Source organism: Ambystoma mexicanum, chromosome 4p, assembly GCF_040938575.1.
Source record: "Ambystoma mexicanum isolate Mex_15411 chromosome 4p, UKY_AmexF1_1, whole genome shotgun sequence".
Lineage (NCBI taxonomy): Eukaryota > Metazoa > Chordata > Amphibia > Caudata > Ambystomatidae > Ambystoma > Ambystoma mexicanum.
In genome coordinates, this window is record NC_090927.1 from 68,861,445 (window position 1) to 68,883,992 (window position 22,548).

A 22,548-nucleotide genomic window follows, 5' to 3' on the forward strand; every position below is an offset into this window, starting at 1 on the left:
GTCACTCTGGATCTCTGCTGGTCTAGCCTCTCTGGATTCTGGATACTGCTCTGCTTTCTAGGTACTGCTACAGGTTCTGGAGATTGATGGATTTGAAGTCTGGATCTCTGGATGTTGTATGGTCCGGCAGCATGCTCCGCAGCAAATGAAATTGAAATGTCTCTATCTGTCCTGACTGTCTGCTTTTATGTGTTTTGAAAGTGGGTGTGTGTGCAGCATCACTAGCCAGCCCCTCTTTCAACTTGTCATTGGCCCAATTCTCCCCTCCCCCATGATTGGGGAAGGAACTGTGAGTCAGAGTGATGCTGTAGGTTTTATGGGTCAGAGGATCCTCCCCTGGTCAGTTTGCCCACAAATCTATATTTGATTCAAAATGCACATTTCTCAAATACATAGTGGTTTGTCATTGCATGTACATATTACCTATCACATGAGGTAGTCTCTGTCCCAAATCTGCTCTTCCTAGGAGCTTGGGTTAAAAAATGGCAACATATTTCACTTTTTAGTCGGGTTACCAATATTGGATTTTTCCCCGCATTTACACAGATGTGCCCATGGTGTGTGGGCATTAGGTGGTGGAGTGTCAGATTTTTTAACATACATACATTTAGAGTAATATCCTCTTTTCCGCTAAAACCCCCTGAACATACCACCGGGTCCTACCACGTCTTCAAATGTGCACAGAAAAATCACAAGAATAATGATATCACTTATAGAATTTTGACAAGTCCGCTCTATGAATGATCCATCTTTTTAGATTTATGTTCTGGCCCCAAAGGGGTGTGGTTTCCCCCAGCACAACGTTGAATTTCTGGTTTTTCCAGTTCTGCCAAGCCAGCTTGCTCTCACAGGCAGTGCTCCTCCCCTTTCCTTCCAGGAGGAAGCCACTTTTACGACCCCCATAATAAAACATTTGCCTGAGTCAGGACAGGGCTTTGTTCAATTTCCTGCAGAGCCCAGGTAATTCAATCAGAGAAGTGTCATATCCCTTTTGGTGGGAACAGCAAAAGGCAGCTAGGCCTGGGAACACAGCTGTTGTGCAAGTCTCAACTCCTGTCGGGGGTAGCTGGTGGGCAGAATTCAGTTTCATTAAGCCAGGTTTCAGATAAAATGTCACTTTTTGTTCCCCAGTTTAAGTCAAGACAATTTTTACATATGCAGCTAGAATGCTAATTCTAAGTTCAAAACTATGACATTTTAACAGTGACAAACTATGTGGCAGTCACAAGTCTGTCCCTCAGTTTATTTACACATTTCGATTTTTGGTAATTTTAAATACAGTTTCAGTTTAAGCCGCTGCAGACCTGCAGAGCTCAGCCAGTCTTGTTATAAACCTTCAAGTCACTTCAGAATATAACTTTACATTGTATCCACCTCTTAGTAAGTCTTTCTTTGGCCTGCTTTGGGTTCATTTATTCAGTTTTACACAAATGTCTGGTGTTGTTTTAAAACGCCGGCTTTCTGATAGTGGTGAGTACTGGTAATGCAACCATTTTTGGGATTTAAGAAATTAATTCCCCACAGTTCTAGGTTGCTTTTGGCAATCAGCATTGCCATTCCCAATGATTTCAGGCTACTGTGTGGGTAGTCCAATGGTGGTTTTAGGCAGTGCCCTTCTGTGCCCATAACATCGGCAAAAATGGGTGGCAGCCTATTCTTCATGCATTTCCCTGGGCATTTTCTGGGAAGCTCTGGCTATCATGATGTTTTCAATGCCAGTACTGCACAGTTTTTGTGGTAGGGCTCGGATGCATGAGTAAAAATATCCCACACTCTAGAGCTGCAGAATAAAAGAATTGCTTGTTTATTTTAATTGTTGACAGCCAGTGCCTTAGTGTCCTGTGTTCACTATCACTTATCATTTATAAAATTGTTGCCTGGCAGTGAGACCTGATCCTAAAATAAACCGAATAATCAATTTCCAAATATTTCAACTACAACATAGATTTTGTGAATTCACAGAACTAAATACCTGTGGCTGTTCTGTAAAAACACAGATGATTTAGCAGGACTCAATAAAAAAAACACATGCAAATTAGAAAACACTTTGAATGTGCACACCTGACATTTGAAACAGCCAGGGAATCCCTCACTTTCCTATGCAGCTGGCAGCATTTGCAGCCAAACACACCATGCTCTGTGTCATCACAAATCTTAAAATCAAAGGGGAACATGGCGCAGTCAGTGTTTTCTAGTGTATATGTCTTTTTTAAAACTGAATCCTGCTAAATTATCTGTTTTGTTTTTTAAAGAACAGCCACTGGTATTTAGTTCTGTGAATTTTCAAAAATTTCTTGTAGCTGAAAAAAATGTTCATGCTGATTTTTTATGATTAACTTTAATGATCATTATCACTTGTAAGGTACAGATATTCCCCTTCTGTGTTCTCCCACCCTCCCAGTCACCAGCACCCATCACGTTTCACCAATTCCCCCTCACATACTGCCTAACTGCTCGCTCTCCACGTCATGTGCATACACTATATGCCTGTCAACTACCAACCTCATCTTGCATTTCTTGTCACTCACAACCGCGCTCCTAATTTACCCGTTGCCCTCTCCATTTCCTTTTGAAGTTTCTAGTGCGTCTTTTGGGCTTACCGCACAAAACACCCAAACTCACTTGTAGTGGAAAAGGTTGCTTTAATGTGACGGGCCAAAGCTCACAAATAACGCTAACCTGGCCCCTGGCCTTACAGACTAACATATATGCTTTTAACAATTTTCCAAACAAATGAATAATTAAACATTTTCAATTCCCCAACAATTAAATAAATAAGTCAGTTTAAATTCCTCCCTACTTATCCTTTGCTCCCTACCGTCTCCTTACCATCTTCTCCAGCCTTCCTTCCTGCTTTCTCCCATCTTCTTCCCGGGGCCATGCCCCTCCATCTTCATTACCTGTTCCCCCTCTTTGCACCCCGGGGTAGACCGTTTGTGCCAAACAGCACCACCCCCCATCCTTTCCCACGCTATTCCCCCATTGTGCTTCCCTCCCCCCCTCATCCAAAGGGGGCCATGCCTCCAGCATCAGAAAAACCCTCCCCCGAGGTGTTCTTTCTGCCCCACCCCTACCATTCTACCATCTAACCGCCGACTCTTTATCATTTCCTACACTTGCACCTGCATATCCAAGAGGTAGTAACTGTTCCCATAAACCGAAAGGTGAACGCCATCCTCCCGAAAAAAACGGAAACATCCTCATACACTATCTCTCTTTGCACTAGAACTTGCACCGTGCCAAACTGTAAAATGTTGTCATCTCCCTATTAATTGTCTTCCTAGCCTGCTCTACTGCTCCCTCACTTACCGGGCCCCTCCATACTCTCCTTGGCAGCAGCTTAGACCACACCAAACTTACCTTTGGCCATATCTCCATAATCCATGCCAAATCCCTATTCATTTTCCTCAACAGAGCCACACCTTTGTATCTGACAAGATCATTCTCTCCTGCATGTCTTATCAGCCCTTCCGGGACCCCATAACGCTCCTTCAGCCCGCCAACATGGGCAGCAGCTGATCCCAATGAAGCCCCCCTAAACCCGACCATCTCAGTAGCACCACATTTTAACTACACACCAATTGAGTACCAAAGATTATTTTCTCCGCCTCCTTCCGCGCCCATTTCACAATTGAATGACCAACAATCCAAATCTGCGGCATCTCCCCCATCCTCCGAGCCGCATCTGCAAAAGAAATTACATTGTCACTTTCCAGTCTCCAACCTCCAACCTCCCCACTCACCCCCACCCCCGACCCTCCCCTTTTCCCTCCATTATTCCCCTTTCAGCCAGGTCCTTTCCCAGGTCCCTAATATACCCTTTATATTTCCCTGACCCCCACCGGCCCAAACCTTTAACCTTGTCCTCCGATAACTCCAACCAGCTCCCCTCAGATGCAGCCCTCATCCTAAATGAATGAGTTCCAAACTCCTCTGCATTTTCCCCCACCGCCCACAAGCCTTTCTCAATACACCCAACACCTGAGCCGCGGACACTGCCGCTCCATCCTCATGCTTGAAAACCAACCCCGAACTCCCCCCACATAACTCCTTCCAAGCCAAACCTGACCTAACTGGGCACAGCTTCTTGCTACCCCACCCCAGCAACACCCTGCATCCCCTCCTCTGGGAAATTAATGTCCTCCCAATGTAGGCCACCTTTCCCCCCTACCAGCTCAGACACCCTGAACGCCCCAAAAACAACCAAGTAAAACATGCCACAAACATGACCCCTCCTGAGCCGACCAGCAAACCCTATCCAGAACCTGGCATAAACTCGCCAACAGGGCCGCCGATATAGGCCTCCTGCTGTCCTTCTCCCTCCTATTCTACCTTGCCCAGCCCGCTAACATCCTGCTCGCCATTTCCACGTCGTTGGGCTGAAAACCCCGAAACCACTTCCCATAAAAAGCAATGCCTGCCAACTTCCCCGCTATTGTCGCTTTTGACCATCCTTTGTCTATGCACCCTAATGGAAAATTGACCACATCATCCCTTCTAAGCTCCTCGGCATCCACCCTACCCTTGCAGTTACACGCTACTCCTTTTATAAATTCCGCCCATGCCCTCCTGAATGCTGCCCTGGACGCCGGCATCAGCGAACCCTCCACTAAAGACAGCGCTCTCAACTTCCTATCTTCCACAGCTCTTCCAGGATCCGCTGTCCCCTCTGCTCCGCTCCTGGTGCCAGTCAATTGAATCTCTGCCATTGAAAACGAGATAATGCATCAGTGATGCCATTATCCTTCCCCGGCACGTGTGTTACCTTAAACACCACATTCAATTCCATACAGCGCAACACAAATTCCCTCATTAACCTTGCCACCCTCTGGTTCCTTGCCGGCTGCCTGTTCACTACATGAACCACACATTCATTGTCAATATTGAAGTTCACGTTCCTGTTCTGCAATTCTTTTCCCCACAATTCCATTGCAACCACCAAATGAAAAAATTCCAGAAATGCTATGCTTCTCCCTTCCTTCAGCCAACGCGCTGGCCACTTCTCGGCGCACCATTTGCCCCCCCCAAAAAACTCCAACCCCCTCACGCCTGTCGCATCTGAGAATATCTGCACTTCCCATGACACAGGATCCTCCTGGAGCCACATGGACACCCCGTTAAAACTCTCCAGAAAACGCAACCAAATCCTACAGTCTTCCCAGACTGCCCCAGACACCCTTCGCCAATGATGTGGGCATTTTGCTCCTGCCATAGACCGCGCCATGTTCCTACAAAAAGTATGCCCTGGGACCCCCACCTTGCATGCAAAATTCAAATACCCCGCTAGCCTCTGCATCTCCCCTAGTGTCATCTTCCGAGCACCTACCGCTTTTTCCAATAAACCTACCAGCCTGCTCACCTTGTCGTGCGGCAAGCGTGAGGTCATGGCCAACAAGTCCAATTCGATCCCTAAAAAGGTCAACACCACAGCCGGTCCCTCCGTTTTGTCCTCTGCCAATAACACCCCCAACTCCCGCATCAGCGCCTGAAACATCCCTAGCATCTCCCCGCACTCGGTTTCTTTGCCCGCCCCACTAATGAACAGAAAATCATCTAAGTAATGCAATACACTTCCCGAACCCGAGCTATACACTGCAAAAATGAACTGAAACGCTCGAACAAGGCGCAGGAAATTGCGCAACCCATCGGCAAGGCCTTGTCTATGTAAATGTGGTGCTCAAATTGCATTTCCAGCAACCAAAAATCCTCCGGGTGCACTGGCAGCAACCTGAAAGCCGCCTAATGTCGCACTTGCCCATGAAGGCCCTGCGCCCAGCCTTCCTCACCAATCCCACCACCTGATCCACACTCGCGTATGCAACCCCATACTCCTTCGGGGGTAATACAATCGTTTACCGACAATCCCTCTGGCCATGACAAATGGTGTATTAACCTGAATTCCCCCGGAACCTTCTTGGGCACGACACCCAGTGGGGATACCACTAAATCCCCAGGCAGATCAGCAAATGGCCCTACCACCCTACCCGCTGCTATCTCCTTGCCCAATTTCTCCTTTACCACTTCCACATTTTCCCTAGCTGACTTCAAATTCTCCGCCCAACGACGCACCCTTGGACCCTGATAAACCAACCTAAAGCCATAACGAAAACCGTCTCTGAAGATCTCCGACCCCTCCCTGTCAGAGTAAAATTCAAGCCATTTCTCCAGCACCTCCACCTTAATTGGAGTAAAAGCCCCCCCCAGCCTGCTCCTCACCCTCTCCCTCTGTCCCCCTGCTGGAAACACTGAGTGATCGGGTGCCTCCCTGCACACCTGCTGCATTTGTGTCTAAACCTACATACCGTCCTTGTGCAGCCGTCCTTGTTAAAGGCCCAGCATGCCGCTGAGGGCTGACCTCTGCCTCCTTCCCCCTCCCCCTCATGGGGGGGGCGACCAAGAAAGGGCCGGAAAGGCACAGTCAAACCACTCGCTGTGTGCAACGTTGGAACTGGCCTCGTCGGCGCCATCCACTCCAGCCAGAGAGCATATCTATCTCACTCCAAACCGCCTGGCTGTCCTCTGCCATCGTTGCCCTGAATTCCTTGTCATAACGCACCCACGTGAAAACCCCCAAAACTCGTGAATCTCTTTCTGATCACATCCATGTACTTCAACAGTGCCACACATCTCTCTGGGAATTTCTCACAATAGACACTCGCATAGATAATAAAAGCTGACATCCAATTCTCGATCGTCACCGGACACGAGGCCAGCTCCCTCTCCTCCTCCTTAGAAGCCTCCTTGGCTCTCACCTCCCTATGTAGAAGCTTGAACATGTCCACAAATTCCCCTGCCCATATCTTATCCTTTGTTGTTGTCATCAAATGTGCTCCCAAAGGTTTCATAATGCCCATGTACGGCAACTTCTTCTCCTTTCCCTTTGCATCCTTCTCTTTTGGAACCTGTACCTCAGGTGCCACGTGCTCAATCGCCCTGTCTGTCTACACCTCCACCAAAGAAACCTCCTTCTCCACAACCAAGGCCCCAATGGCCTGCGAGCCAATCTCTCTCCTCGCCCCTTGCACCCATGCCCCTTCCCTTCTTGCCCTCAATCCTGTATCCCCCCTATGCCATGCCGCTGACCATTCCCCTTCCCGCTCATCTCTTTCTGCCCTACCGTCGCCCGACTGCAGCTTCTCATCTCCTTACTTACTGGGCTCCTGCTGCAGGGACAAAACATGTCAACAGTCTCACCCAGTCAGTTTCCCCCCGACCTCGTGCCCCCAGCCCCCTTGCTCCTGGCTTTCCCCTTCTATCCCTAAACCCCTTCTATCCCTATCCCTCCTCCTTACAACACTGTACCCTTCATCCTCCCACTGCCCCACGTATTCTTCCACCCCTTCATCATCCCCCATGTAATACCATGGCTGTTGCGAGCACATGTTCGGGCCAGGCAGATCCTCCTCTTATGAGCCTGGAGCGTGCGCCCCGCCACTCCTTCAGCGTCTTCTCGGCAGGGCTGTGGAAACCCCTTCTTGGTCCTCTTCTCTCAGGCGAGGGGTCCTCTCCTCCACCCTTCGGTCCTCCGTGCTAGGGGCCGTACTGCGCCCTCTAGTCTGTCCTCGTGAAAACCTGCGGAGGGGCCGTTCTTAAACCCTCTCCCAACTCAGCCTCTGGAACAGCGGGGGCCGTACTATGCCCTCCACCCAAAATCCTCCTAGCCGGGGAGGCCGTTCCACGCCTCTCCCTTTCCTCTCTAATCGAGGGGGACGGCTCTCTCCTCCACCCGCCTGCACTCTTCTGCAGGTATTACCCTCCCTTACCCTTCCGCCCTTCTCTGCACCCCGGCACCCCCTTCTTCCCCACCTTCCTGCTCAGCACCTATCTGTAATCTCCTATCGTCCACTTCTTCCACTGGCTCTTTGTCCCCCAAGCCCCTGCTGGGCACCTCTCCTCCCTCACCAACCCTTTTTGATGCTCTCCTGGGCATTTCCCTCCTGCTCCTCCTGGCCCCACTATCCCAAAACTCCCTACTCCCAGCCGCAGGGCTGCAGGCCACCACTGCCCAAGGGCCCCACCCGCCGCCGCTCATCCTTATTCTCCCCCGTGATCTCATCTACCGCCCCCTCGACCTGGGCCTTGATGCCCTGCTAATAATGTCCAATGCCTCCCTCAGCGCCTTGGCATCCACCATAACTCTTCTTCGCCCCCTGACTTACCATGGCGCACCACTAATACTCCAAGTAAGTGCTGTGAAATAACCCCTGCTGCCCTGCCCCTAAATAACTAGCCCCTGAGCCAAAAACCTACCCGGGGGAACCAACTGCTGAGTGGGAGGGGTACTAAACTTAACTGACACCCCACTAAATCCCCACAAACAACCACTAAATTAAAAAGGGGCATCACCAAAACCCTGCTTCCCAACCGAAAACTAAAGTCTTTTTATTGTAATAATTCTCTTCATTTATTATTATTATTTTTTTATTATTTCGCCCTACCCGTGCTAAAACCCCCCACAGCCAAACCCACCCACCGACCGTTCGCCAGGCACCTGTCCTAATATAACTGGCCCGCACCCTGCTGGCGGGGAGGTGGCACCGCACTGCAGCACTCTGCAACAAATTGGCTGCCCGGCTAGAACGACAGGTGCAGCCCCTTTAAGGGGTTAGCACTGCCTCTCCAGCCTGCGCAGCAGCTGCACGCGTGATAGCAGACCCACGACCGGAGAAGCCGAGGAAAATATCCTGGCTCCCGCTGCGTCTTACTCAAGGGGTGGCACCCAGCCTGCTGAGACCTGCGGCGCAGCTGTCCACACGCCAGCGGTAAGCCCCACAGCCACACTCACCCCTACACCGCCTGAACCAACGACGGGCACTGCAGCCGTTAGCCGCAAGATACACCCTCCGCTCCCAAGCACACGCCAAGCAGACGCCGCAACTTGTCCCCGCTACCTCGCTGACCACACCACCTGACAACAGGAACCCGCACCCCCAAAGGTAAATTGGGCGTACCTTATCTACGGTATGCTCAGCTATAAAGACAATGCAATTACTTAAACAGCACCTAACTATGCCTACCTGCCACCTAGAGATACCAATAACTGATAACTCTCCTTACCTAACCACCGCCAACACTATATGCCCCACGCAGGGAAGGCTCAGGAGAAGGCGACCAGGACAAACGCTCGTCCTCAACTGTCGCCTGCTCCAGAACCTTCCCTGCCCCCTTAAATACCCCGGGAGATGCGCTGCCTTCCCCCCGAACCCCCCCTTCTCTATTTGCCCCTGATTCCCCGTTTGGCCCAATGTGTTGCTGCTTATGCTTCTCACGTCTTTTCTCCTAATCTCTCATGCTCTTCCTCCCTCTCTCAAAACCTCTGCAATTTATTTCACATTGTTCACCATGCTTAGATGCTTGTGGTTCAGGGCCATCGAGAGAGGCGGGGGCCCATTTTGACATCTGCGCCGGTCTTTGCATAAGGCAGCCCAGGCGGCTGCCTGACGTCAATCAGCCTCCAGGGGGCGCTGCATCAGCAGTCCACAGTGCCATTGCTAGAATACACATGTAACACGTTTGTTTCCTAACATTATAAAAATGAATGTGCCTGTTCATTTTTATAATGTTAGGAAACGAATGTGTTAAACGTGTATTCTACCACTGGCACTGCTGCAGGCTGTGGCCTCGGCCAGGGCAGTTTCTAGTCCATTTGGTGCCCAGAGCGAAACCCTAGGAATGCGCCCCCCCGCCCCTCATCCCATGCGCCACTCCCACCGCACCCCGCACTCCACTCCTGCCGCACTCCGCGCACTACTACCACTGCACCCTGCATGCCATTCCCAAACTACACCATTAAGGAACTCCTACCCAAAGTCAAACAGTCCATCACAAAAGGAATGAATTGCCATTTGCAATGGTTGGCCACTTTTTCACTGGTGCCCAAGACAATTTTATGCCCCAGTCCCACTTAGGCTGCAGATAATGAGAATGGGCACACCAAGAGACCATGAACATGGCATAGGATGCAGTATACACAACCAACAAAGAACACAAGATGCTGAAGGGGGTTTGGAGGCAACCTAAGCCAAAAGGGCAATGACAAGGAGACACCTGAACCCAATAAACAATCACTTTAACATTATTTGAATGGAAATCAAGTGTATGCTTTGATAAAGTAAAGTCTTGACTGTTGTAAGGATACATGGACAAGGATTATTTATTTATTTATGCAATATTTGTCGGGTACCTGCATATTTATTTATTTATGCAATGTGTGTCGGATACAGGTATCCGACAAACATTGCATAAATAAATAAATTATCCATCTCCATGTACCCGGCAAACATTGCATAAATAAATAAATAAACCGGTTCATGGCATAAAGAATATTTACTCAGCAACACTGGTCAAAACTATTATCCGCATAGTGAAGTAACTCATCACCAGTGCCATGGAAGTGGTTTAAAGTGTAATTGATATATAGTTTGGAAAAGAAGCGGCATTAAAGAAATAGCGCTGCTTTAAACTATTATTTTGGCCATTTTCAGGGCTTGCAGGGACGCACCATGGGCCCAAACAGATCTCTGTTTGTACCGTGTCGGAACCCACGGTGCGTCCCTGCAAGGCACGCCCACTCCCCACAGCCCAGTGCATCTCCCCTCCCATCTCAATGCCAGCACGAAACCATTTAGTGACTAATGGGCCACCATTAGCAGTTTCCTGCCGGCACTGTGATGGAAGAGGCTGGTCTTAGCTGCAGGGGGACCGAAGGTGTTTTTATTGGTGTGCTTATGCGCCCCACCCCAAGTGGCACGAAAGTGGTGAGAGGGAGCCTCTGGCTTCTGTAATTTCACGTAGTACTTTTGTACTACGTGACATTACAGTCGGAAGGGGCAGCGCCAGCACCTGACCTGCAGAACTTTCCCCACGTCAATGCGCCGCTCCACAAACTGGGGAATTCCATCCTCTCCAGAGGCTCCAGGGACCGGGGCAATTGCACCCCCCGGGGTATTGTGCCCCGGGCAGTTGCCCACCTCGCCCGGGCCAGGAGACGGGCCTGGCCTCGGCCCTCAGGCAGGGCAGGGCAATTGGCAAATAAATTATCAACATTTGTTGCTTTATTACCTTCCCCCGGACGACGGGTCGCGCCAGCGCCGCTGGCTCCAGCCAGGCCCATGGGCGCACATGCGGTGTGCCCTCCTCCAGGCTATGGGCGCGCACTGACACTGAAGTGTGGATCGATTGGGGCTGGCTGGTGTTGTCGGCCCCGGCCATTACAGAAAAGAGGAGCGATTGGGTCACTAAATCCTGAAGTTGTTCACAAGCACACACTGCCAAGCAGCAGCAGAATCAGCAAATGCAAACAGTTGCCACATCCTGCCCTCGCTCATTGGACCTTGTTTTGGGAAGTCCGGCAGTAACTCCAGCCTGCCGAGGCAAGCACACTTCTTTCCTCCTGCTCCCATCCTCGCAGGTGAGGCCTATTGCTGCATAGGTGTTTTATTTATTTTAAAATGGTATTGCGGAGATGACTGGGCCAACCAAGAACGGCCTCTGGAGGCCACAAAGCTAGACACTTTTGTCAAGGCTCAAATAGTCATGAAAAAGGAAGCGAGCACTGGTGAGGGACTCTCCTCAGGAGATCAAAAGGTCGGGTCTCAGAAAACCTGGGCAGAGTGTCACCGTCAGCAGATCTTAGACAGTTGCAAGTTCCAGCGGGGTTGGATTGGTCTGCCTGTTAGCCATTCGGCCCATGGCCAGGCCAAAATCATTTTGAGGGCGAGTCGCTGGGGGCCAGTACCACGCGTGAGCCGGTTTGGAGGTTACTATGCCCCCCTAGTTCCCACTCCGGAGCATATTGTTCGTCGTTCTCTCTTTCCTGGGCATGCACTGCTGACTTTATTTTAGTGCAAGAGTTTCATACATTTCACTGTTCCCTCAGACTTGTCTTATACTCTTCTTTGTCGTTGTGCTTCTTTTGTTTGGAATAGCAATCACGCTAGTCTAACGAGATAAACAAACACCTACACAAACGCGCCTTGTGAATGATGGTGTGAAGGATGGATGCAGGCGCTGGACCAAAAGCTGAGCAAAGTCTGCACAGCAGCTGGCTTGGGGAAGCGATTCAGCAACTACAGTAAAAACGTCTCTGTGGACGGTTGGCCCGTCTTCCGTATAATGCAAATACCCAGACTTGCAGGATGCATGCTTCACTTTCTTTGTTCTATTGGGGCGACATGCTGTAGCATCAAATCATGGCCTTTAAAATGCCCCACACGGTGCAGCTTCCGATCTCCTTTAACACAAACGCTGGGAAATGGCCATGACTAGATAATGCTACATTAATCAAAGCCAGGTCTCTAAATAATGGTTCAAGTGTTGGGGAATCACCTGCTCACACTTTCTGTCGTGTGACCAACCAGTGCGCAAAAGGTGTTTCAGAGCGTGGGGCTCCGAGTCTTGATGCCACCCATTTCTGCATTTGATACACCAGCAGCTAAACACACTCTGGGGAGGCAGCTGCTTCTGCATAGTCCTTTTCTCTCCCAAGCTCGGAACAATGTTCTTTACCATAATGGAGAATGTGAAAAAGCGCAGGGCTGCAAGGCTTTGGGCTGAGGGTGGAGGGCAAAGCGCACTACGCTTGGGGAACACTGGAGATGCTTCCCCTGATATCCGCAGTACACCAAGTCCCTTGAAATGAAATTAGTCTATACACTGCACAATGTGCAAGGGCCGCTGTTATTCAAGCAGCACGCGACTAGCAATTTTCAAAAAGTAAACTTAACCAGTCCCAAGAAAAGGTTGCCTTCCACCCTTTAAGAATTTGATTGTTTTTGTTTTTATGTTGGGATGGTAGACATCGTTTTTCTTTGCGATCTTACAGTTTCATGGTGCTGCCGGGAGCTAAAATGAGTGATCACAAAGGAAACATTTAAGAATTGTGAGAGTTCACGAGCATGAGCGAAACAAACCCCAATACTCGAACTGCCATTTCTCCTCCTCGATAATGCACTGCAGTGTGTTTCAATCTAAACTCCACATTGTAATGTCATAATTTTAAACGCTGCATCTCCAACATTTACATTAGGAGCTATGTTGAATTCTACATGCATGTCAACTCTCTGCATATGTTTAAAGTTGACTTTCCCACTCACATGGAGTAGTGATATTGTTTACGAGTGTCCCTCCTAAATATATTTAACTTCCCGTGAAATATTTGATGCAATACATATTGCATAAATGCATGTATTTTAATGGTGAGATAGACGGGCTTGCACAGCTACCGGTGGGTTTGTTGCTGGTGCTTGTTCTTGGAGGTTCGAGTAACACTGTTCAAGACCAGTTCATCACCTCTTAAGAGTGGCTAAATGTTTGAGGTCATACGAATGACATTAGTGTAGATCTGACATTGTCGATTCTCTGACCTGAGTCACAGCAGCAAACTGGTCATTGGTACTAAAAATGAAGAGCAAAAGCAGACTAACATAATCAGGCCTGTTCAGGTGTGACCCTCTTATTGCTGTTTTCTGAGGTTCATGAAATTCAGCAGATGCCAGCATTGACAATTTTGTTAACTCATGGTCCCCACTCCCGCTGCTCAGCCCATGACACATGCATGAGATCACAGGTCGAGTGAGGAGGGGGGGCACCAACGATGCTTCCCGCCTGGGGTGCCATCTGTTGTAAGACCGGCCCTGTGACATAATTGTTAGGGACCCCCTTGCTTAGAGTGGAGAACAGTCAGAGGCACCCTTGCGGTCCATACATTATAATGGAGTCAAAGAAATGCAGCCAGGAAGTTAATAGCCATTAGCCACCGGTTATCATGAAACAGACAGCCAGCAGGGCGTTCAAACACTAAGGGCCTGATTCACAGAGCCTTTCCATATGGGATTGTGCCATTATAAAACAATTCTGTGAATCAGGCCCCTAAATGTCACCGTAAATGTATTGATCTTTCTTTGTCAGCAAGGGGCCAATGTACAGCAACCGGAGTAGAAAGGTAACAGAGTCCAGAGGGAGGCGCTGCCCTCAAGGGCTCTAGTAAATATAATGTGTGCGCTGCAAAATGCACAATTGGCGTCCTGAATGAATGGTGTATATTGCCATGTCATAAGACTGCTGTCTGCCAACATGGGGCCAGTTGCTGGGACCCTTTCATTTGAAAAAATGGAAACGCCCCGGCGCCGTCCCTGTTCAGTGCCATATGGCATGTGACGTTATTTCCTGTGATGTTATGATATGCCAATTATTATGTTTGAAGCTTGAAGAATCCAGATTTTAAGTCGCACAATTTTGGCAAGCGTGTGATCCTCGGCAAACGTGTACTGCATATTAAACGTAAAAACAAACGTGTAAAACAAAGTAGTGTCTCAGTTGAAGAGCTCTCCAACATATTCTTACTTTACAGCTCTGTGTGATTTATAAAATAATTCCAAGAGCTACACGTTCGTCCACGTTTACCTCCCATCCTACAGATAGGTAAGACCCCCCCCCCCCCAAAGCTGAATAACCCACACCACTCCCCCCTCCCCAGGGGTACCCCGCCCCGCCGTGGGATGGCTGCCTCTGAGCAGGATCCAGGGTGGAGGCTGCCCGGCTCCTGCAGAGGCTGTAGGGTGAGAGGCGGGATATCAGAGGAGAAATACTGAAGGGGGTGTGAGAGGGCTGGGGAGGGGCCCTTACCGCCTGTGCGATCACTCCTTCTTTAGAAGCTGTGACTGAGCACTGAGCGTGTCCCTTTGATTAGCGCCTCGAAGTCTGTCCCGGGGAGGGGTGTCTTTGTACTGCGCATGCCCAGATGTGATTCTCTCCCGCGTTCTCATCACTTGCATGAAGGCCAAAACTAAGACCCGGCCTGCAGTCACGGCTCGCCAGGCAATCCCAGCGTGCACTGCGGGATTGGCTAGCACCCCTTTCCCCGTGTCAGGGGGTTTTCTTGGTCTGCAGATTGAAGGCCGCGAGTACTTCTTTATTATCTGTGGGGGTCGCGCTGGTAAGTGGGGTCATATTTCCTGATATAATTTCTCCCGGGCTCCACGTGTCACAGATGTTACATAATTTAATTGATTAGAATGTTTTACCAAATGTTCATGCGAGGAAATGAGCCGGAACGGAACTGAACTACGCTCCCGCAAAGTCTGTCGCCAGGCAGCCTGCAAAGCTGTCCTGATGCCGAGTTCCCCACACAGGAGCACGGAGACTGAATACAGAAAACAGCCAAAGCATCACGTACTGTGTTGCAAGCAGCTGTGAAAACTGGTGTATATCCCCTGCAAGATATAGACATGTTTTTGTTAGGATGAGTATTTTAACCAATGAAAATAGCAAAGTCCAGCTTAGAAAGGTTTCTTGCTGCATCACTATAAGACATGCTTCAAATTTAAAAATTGCGGGCATTCCTATGTTCCCACAATGCTTTTAGTTGTTATGCAAATTGCCAGGATTTGATACTAGCAAGAGATGCTGTGGTGCATGCATGTCCTGGTCTGGGACCATGCCCATTGGCCTGTCCCCTGTCCCCACAGCCCAGCCCCTCCAAGGATGAGAGGGTTCCGACAGTACGTTGTTTCCATTTCCAGCACTGCAAATGTTAATACTTGATGTTAAGAAATTGTCTCACCCTCAGTAGTAAGCGAAGCTCAGGGTTGTATTGTGCGTGTTGCGTAAGTGTAGCTGCCGAATGCTCCCAGAACTGATGACGGCACAGGGACTTAATTTGCGAACCGTACCCAGCGCCAAAGTACCCAACTAGAGTCGAGTGCTCCAAGGGCAGAGAAAGGCACTAGTAGCACTGTTCCACCAGGAGCAGGGAGTGTCACATACGTGTGCACAGGCCGTGATTCCCAAGGCTGAAGATTGCTATATGCCATTATAAGTGCACAGGCTTGGATTTCCAAGATTCCTATGTGGTATTCTGGGTGTACAGGATGTGATTTCCAAGATTGTTCAACATTATACTGAGCAAATATGGAATGATTTACAAGATTGCTCTGTGTTATCCTTGGTGCACAGACTGAGAGTTCCTACATTGTTCTCCGTTACCGAGGATGCACAGGCAGTCTTTCCGAAGATTTCTCTTTGTTATCCTGGATGCAGAGGCAGTGATTTCCAAGATTGTTCTGTGTTATCCTGTATGCAGAGGCAGTGATTTCCATGTTTGCCCTGTGTTATCCTGGGTGCACAGGCAGTCATTTCCAAGATTGTTATTCTGGGTGCACAGGCTGTGGTTTCCTAGATTGCTGTCTATTATCCTGGACACTCAGGCTGTGATTTCGAAGATTGCTCTCTGTGTCCCCGGTGCTCAGGCTGTGATTTCCAAGATTGCTCTCTATCATCATGTGTGGACAGGCTGTGATTTCCATGCGTGCTATATTGTATCCCGAGTGCACAGTCTGTGATTTCCAAGATTGTTTTCTATTCAACTGAATGCACAGGCAGCGATTTGCCAGATTGCCTTGTTATCCTGTGCATGCAGGAAGTAGTTTCCAAGATTACTCTGTATTATACTTGGTGAAAAGGCTGTGGTTTCCAAGATTGATCTTTCTTATCCTGGACGCCCAGGATGTAATTTCCATGATTGCTCTCTGTTGTCCCCAGTGCACTGGCTGTGATTTCCAAGATTACCTGGATGCTCAGCCTGTGATTTTCAAGATTGCTCTTTCTTGTCCTGTGTGCACAGGCAGTGATTCCGAATATTGGTCTGTGTTATCCTGGGTGCAGAGGCTCTATTTTTCAAGATCATTATGTTTAATCCGCAATCCACATGGAGTATTTCCAAGATTATTCTCCATTCTGCTGGGTGTACAGGCAGCGGGTTCCAAGAGTGCTGTGTTGTCATGAGTTCACAAGCAGCTGTTTTCAAGACTGCTCTGTGTTATGCTGTGTCCAGAGGCTGTGATTTCAAAGATTGCTCTGTGTTATGCGGAGTCCACAGGCAGTGATTTCACAGATTGCTCTGTGTTATGCGGAGTCCACAGGCAGTGATTTCAAAGATTGCTCTGTGTTATGCGGAGTCCACAGGCAGTGATTTCAAAGATTGCTCTGTGTTATGCGGAGTCCACAGGCAGAGATTTCAAAGATTGCTCTGTGTTATGCTGAGTCCACAGGCAGTGATTTCCAGGACTGATCTGTTATTCTGAGTGCACATGCAGTGGTTTCCAGGGTTGTGATGTATTGTGCAGAGTGGCCAGGCAGTGATTTCCAAAATTGGCTCTGGGTTACTTTGAGCTGCGATTTACCAGAACAACTGAGAATGTTGGATTTTGTGTTAATGAGGATAATGTCATTAAAGACAGAAAATGAGTGGCTCTTCGTCACTGACAGAGGGGAAACAGTGGCAGTAATCAAACAAAGGTCATGTCAAGCGCAACAACATTGAAATCTAATACATGAGTATTAACCAGATAGATAGATACATAAGAAAAAAGCACAGAGCGAAACCAAAAAGACAATTTTATGTCATTTTGTAAAAAAAAAAAATACATAGTAATTTTATTATTATATCACAAATGCAATAGAATTCATGTTCAGACCATATAGACCTATACCAAATATAGGATCGCATTGAGGTAGAAGTACATTTATTACATCAAAGAGGTGGGCCCACTAAAGGGTCCACACCACATGCTAACGTGCGCGGCACCGGAAACCCAAGGTGAGTGAAGGGGATCGCTCAAAGAGGGAAAACGGTGTCCACACAGAGTTGTCTGCGGAGTATCTAACAAACCATCTGTAAATGATACAGTCACAAACATTGGTAATATAAGTTTAGGTGAAAACGAAAGGTGCAAACAATTGAATGGAGGTGCCATCAGCACCATCTTCCACAACAGTCAAACGAGGGTGGTGTGCATGCGTAGTGAACAATCTGTGTTGGCATGGGTGAGTGTGTGTGTAGGGGGGCAGTGTTGAAGTTAACTTTGTCGGTCATCTTTCAAGTATAATAAATAGAACTGAGAGTACTTACTTCACTCATCTGACCACCATCTCCTTACCTTTTCTATTACTCCTGCTTCCTCGTGTCCCGCTCCCCCCAAATAACTCTTTTGGCTGTCGCGATCGTGTGCACTAATCCTTTAAATTGGTCCAATTTAATATCCAAATTGTGCACCCAATACAAGAACTCTCTTCGCTCTTACAGGACTCAACGACAGCAACTAGCGGACATTTTTTTAAATACTGCACTTGCCAAATCAAGCTCTGCAACGTGGAGGCTGTTAAAAACCAGCCCTTTGGATGCCTCTGCTACAACCATTTTAAACACCATTAGTGAACCAACATGGACAGCTCACTTCTTGAAAACATTTGCAGATTCGGAAGACTCTTCACTACTGTTATCGAGAAAGGATGTCTTTGATCATCAAAACATAGTAAACACAATGAAATGCTTAAGTTCATCCAAGGCCCCTAGTCTGGGCAGGCTAATTCTGTCCTACAGTCTGAGCCCGATAAATGGGCAAGGATTCCCTCCCAAATTTTGCAAAAAATGGTTCCGACGGGTGTTATACCGCCCTCATGGTGAACTTTGATTATTATTCTGATATTCAAGATGGGCAATAGGAATGATCCTGCCAACTATCATCCTATTGCCTTTCTTGATATACCTGGAAAGATGTTTGAACCTATCATCTTGTCAGAATTAGCACTTTGGCTCAAAACCAGTGGAACGATAGATTTCTGCCAATCTAGCATTGTATTGGGCTTAGGGACACCAGTACATTTTATAATTTTGACAGCCCTAAAACATCTAGCCCTTCAAAAAAATCTGAACATCTATCTAGCATTTGTAGACTTTGGCCATGCAATCGACACGATCTCCAGGAATATACTATGACAAAAACTGAAAGATGCAAATTGCCCCCCTGTACTCCTATACCTAGTTCAACAACTACATACTGGAACAACAATCAGAGTTAAACTCAAACAACAGGGTACTTTATCAGAAGAAATACCAACGCAAAGAGGATTGAAACAAGGCTGTGCCCTTGCAGCATTCTTGTTTAACTTTTATATTCACAATATATGCAAGTCGCTGGAAATTACACGATAATTCCCACCGAAAATAGGGACCAAGAAAATATCTCGGCTTATTTTCGTAGATGATCTGATAATCATTGACCAGACAGCAATATGTCTACAGAGGCAGCTCAAAGCCTTGGGAATTTATGCATTAGAAAGTAATCTCTTAATCAATGTAGATAAATGAAATATTTAGATATTTCTGAAAGTAAAAAACAAACAACAAATAGTAAAAGAAATATTTATAAGGAGTGAGGTTGAGTGTCTGGTGTGCTGCGGACTCTCTCCTGACTACTTTCTACTGCATTATCGTTTAGCCGGAGCACCCAGCTGTCAGCATTTCGATATTTGCTGGTTACATTGGAAACTTCAACGTGGTCACGGACTTTCCGACACGTCACAGACTTGCAGCCCTGTGAAGTCTGTTTACCAGTTCTGCAGTGAGACACTCCCCCTCCTGCCTGGAGGAGCGGAGCATGGCAGAGTGAGGTTGAGTGTCTGTCTGGTGGTCGATGGATGAGGCCATGCATCTCAGAAGTTTAAAAAAATCGACCTCTGTGTACTTCTAAGTCCAGCTCCTTAACACAGCTGTCTTTGAGTGGATCTTCACTCAACTCCTGGAAAAGGCGGTGAGTAAAGCTACTAACTCTTCACAAAGTAACACTAACTCAACCCTTGAACTTTGCCCTCCTCTTATTGTGGCACACACGAAAAGTCCCGGCAGAATACAAACCCAAATCCATTGCGAACATCCATGTCCCGTGATGCCCTCTGGGACACGGGATCTTCAGTCCGAATCGCTAAACCTCCACTTGCCCCGCCCAAGGTTCTTAATGATTCTGAACCTACGTCAGTTTCGTGGGCCGGAGAAATTCATGCGAATGACCGGATTACGCCCGAGCCTCTTGGTAACGTGACTGTAAGCACAGTATGTGTCACTTCAGGTTTGTCTGCTTACCGGGATGAAGAAACTGCAATGGTTATATCAGGTACTTTAGAAGCTGATTCCGGTACAGAAAGCCGGGTTGGCTTTGCTGTGATACCTGTGCTCTCCGAACCTTTCATGATTAAAGCCCAGGTTCACACTCCCTTGGACGCCTGCAGTTATCATTCTCCAATCCTCCAGTCACCGATGGCTAACCTCGTCCATATAGGGGGGTCCCCCGGCATCAGGAGATAAAAATGTTCCTGCTCTCTCCCCCTCTCAGAGGGTGGGCTCTTTGGGTGGAGACTTTGAGGTTCCCGCGGCTACACCAGGTTCGCTGGATGGTGCCGTCTCGGAAGCCGCGCCTCCCCCAATAAAAGACGACACCATTGATGTCTCTAAAACTCTGCACACAAACCCTCGTAAGGGAACGAAGGCGCAAATTCTTTGTTTAAACCTGCAAAACTGTTTCATAAACCCTGCATCTTTCACAGCCTTTACAAGCGGGCCCCCACGGCAAACCCTACAGTTCCATCCATGTTTTAAAAAAAAAAAAAACCTGCTCCCGCGCCCGGTATCCTGATGGGGGATGTATCTGATGCAGATATACTTGAAGGTGTTGAATCATGGGGTTGCCCCCCAAAGGAGTTGCCGCCTCCTGAGGGGGAACTGCAGTAGTGCCCACCCTGATGGTTCCTTTCAACTTCAAGGCTGTATACCAGTGGCCTAACCCTAGACAAGTGCCCCCCCCTGGTGCTTCAAAGAGAAAACCCAAAGCGTTTGGGCCTGGAGAAACTTTTCACCCCTGGCATTGACCCCTTGTCTCTGACACAGGTATACTTGGGACAAGATCTTCAAACAGGCATTGCAATGGAACCAGCACCCTTGCTTCCTGGGGAAACACCTACTGGGCTCGGTGTCCCAGAATTGATTCCTCGATGGCTCCATGGGAGGGTGTTTGTGTTGAGAAACAAAGGCGTCGGGGGTGGACAAGGCTCACACGCAAGCCTTTTCTGATCTGGAAGGGGAGATACCTCTGGGGACTGTGGAAGGCGCTGGACGTGCGTTGTGTTCTGCTTCATCTGACCAACTTAATCCTCGTCCTTTGACATCCGATCAGCCTCTGGAGCCTTCTCAGACCACTCCGTCCAACCGAAGGATAAACTGGACCTCTTTTCAATTATGTCCACACTTACTATAGCCCATGCCCTGTTCACCAAACTATATGAACAAGTGAACGATACCCTAAAGGACCACACCACTCTTTTAGCAATGACCCACTCTAAGCTAATTTTCCTGGAGGGCTTCATCACGGGCAAGGAGGCCCAGGGCACGAACCGAAGTAGTTCAGGGACCGCTTCAAACGCTGCTTCTCAAACCCCCCATGAGGTTGGCCACACTTTCACTCAATCTACACAGGCAAGAAGTCTATCTCCTGCTGTCGACCTGACAAAGGAAACTCTAGATCTTTCAGGCACCCCACAAAACAAGCCTGCTGGTCTACCTGACGCTCAACACCCAGTGAACGGCCCCTGTATTTCATCTGACGTGACTCTACAAACCATCTCAACAGAGGGGGAAGGGGCTGGGGAGAATCAGGCTTTTCCAATCTTCTCCCTTACAAAACAGGGGACTCTCAAGAAGACCGATAAAAGTAACAGTAATGAACATCCATTAGTCTTTCTTGGACTGGTCAAGGAAGGGAGGCAAGCCCCCAAACCTGCGCCAAGAAGGGTCCCGATGCCTCCGTGAAGAAGCGTGCCGGGAGGGACCTGGACAAGAGGGTGGACTTACAGGGGCCTGCGTCCAGCTCCCGCTCTGATGGGTTGCTATTGAGCCCTACACCGCAAGTACTGTTGGATCTATCAACTTACTTGAGCAAGGAAACATCTGTCAATGTCGCTAACTACGGGATCCTTGTTCCTCTACGTTCCCTTAACAGAGCTAGCGAGGTGCCCATGGCAGCCAACATTGAATCTCTGGTCTCTCCTCTGTTTGAGTCGATGGACGAAAAATGGAAACGATTAAGATCACAAGCTCCAGTGGCTGTAAGAGATTGGACAATGATAAATCATCCAGATCCTCACCATCAAAGATTCAATTCAAGCAATGAATGACAAAACAGGGTGGAATATGAGAGCCGTAACGACCCCAGAGGCACTCGCCAGGACAATACAAGAATAAGAGCAAAGCATGTTAACCCTTTCAATCGATCTTTGAAACTGGAGAGAGTTCTGGACCACAATAATAGTCTTGTTCTAAATCAGCGAGTGGTCCTGGAATTATTCCAGTCGATACCAAATCTTCGCTTATTATGTTCAGCCGACCTTCAACTGATTGAATTTTATGATGATAAACGCTTAGATTCAGTGTTTCTTCACATCTTGTCTCCAGTGGTGAAAAACATGCTGTTAGACTCAACAGAAAGCTTGTTACTACTGTGTTTCGATCTGTCACGTTGTACTTCGTTCCTGCCATCACAATGTGCTGCTGCCATCAAGGCTGTAAGGCCTAATGTTCTAAACCAACCTTGGAAGGGCCTTTGGTCTTTTGACTCTAACCCCTTTCCATTATTTCAGGACCCTTTGAAGGTGGGTAGTGTCCCTTCAGGCCCTGAATTGAAAATTAATGTGACCATCCAAGCAAATTCTTCGACTTGACAT

At 48.3% G+C, this 22,548-nt stretch overlaps 2 protein-coding genes across 2 annotated transcripts in view; one reads left to right on the plus strand and one right to left on the minus strand.

Annotated features, from left to right (window-relative positions):
- LOC138453001 (zinc finger protein 182-like) overlaps positions 1-14,709 on the minus strand; it is a 96,211-nt gene extending 81,502 nt beyond the window's left edge. The window contains exon 1 of the mRNA XM_069605407.1: positions 14,626-14,709. The gene's annotated coding sequence lies outside the window, so the exon portion shown is untranslated. The remainder of the gene's footprint in view (positions 1-14,625) is intronic.
- Positions 14,710-14,784: 75 nt separating this feature from the next.
- The window catches only part of LOC138453003 (zinc finger protein 84-like), a 46,158-nt gene continuing 38,394 nt past the window's right edge, over positions 14,785-22,548 (plus strand). The window contains exon 1 of the mRNA XM_069605410.1: positions 14,785-14,935. The gene's annotated coding sequence lies outside the window, so the exon portion shown is untranslated. The remainder of the gene's footprint in view (positions 14,936-22,548) is intronic.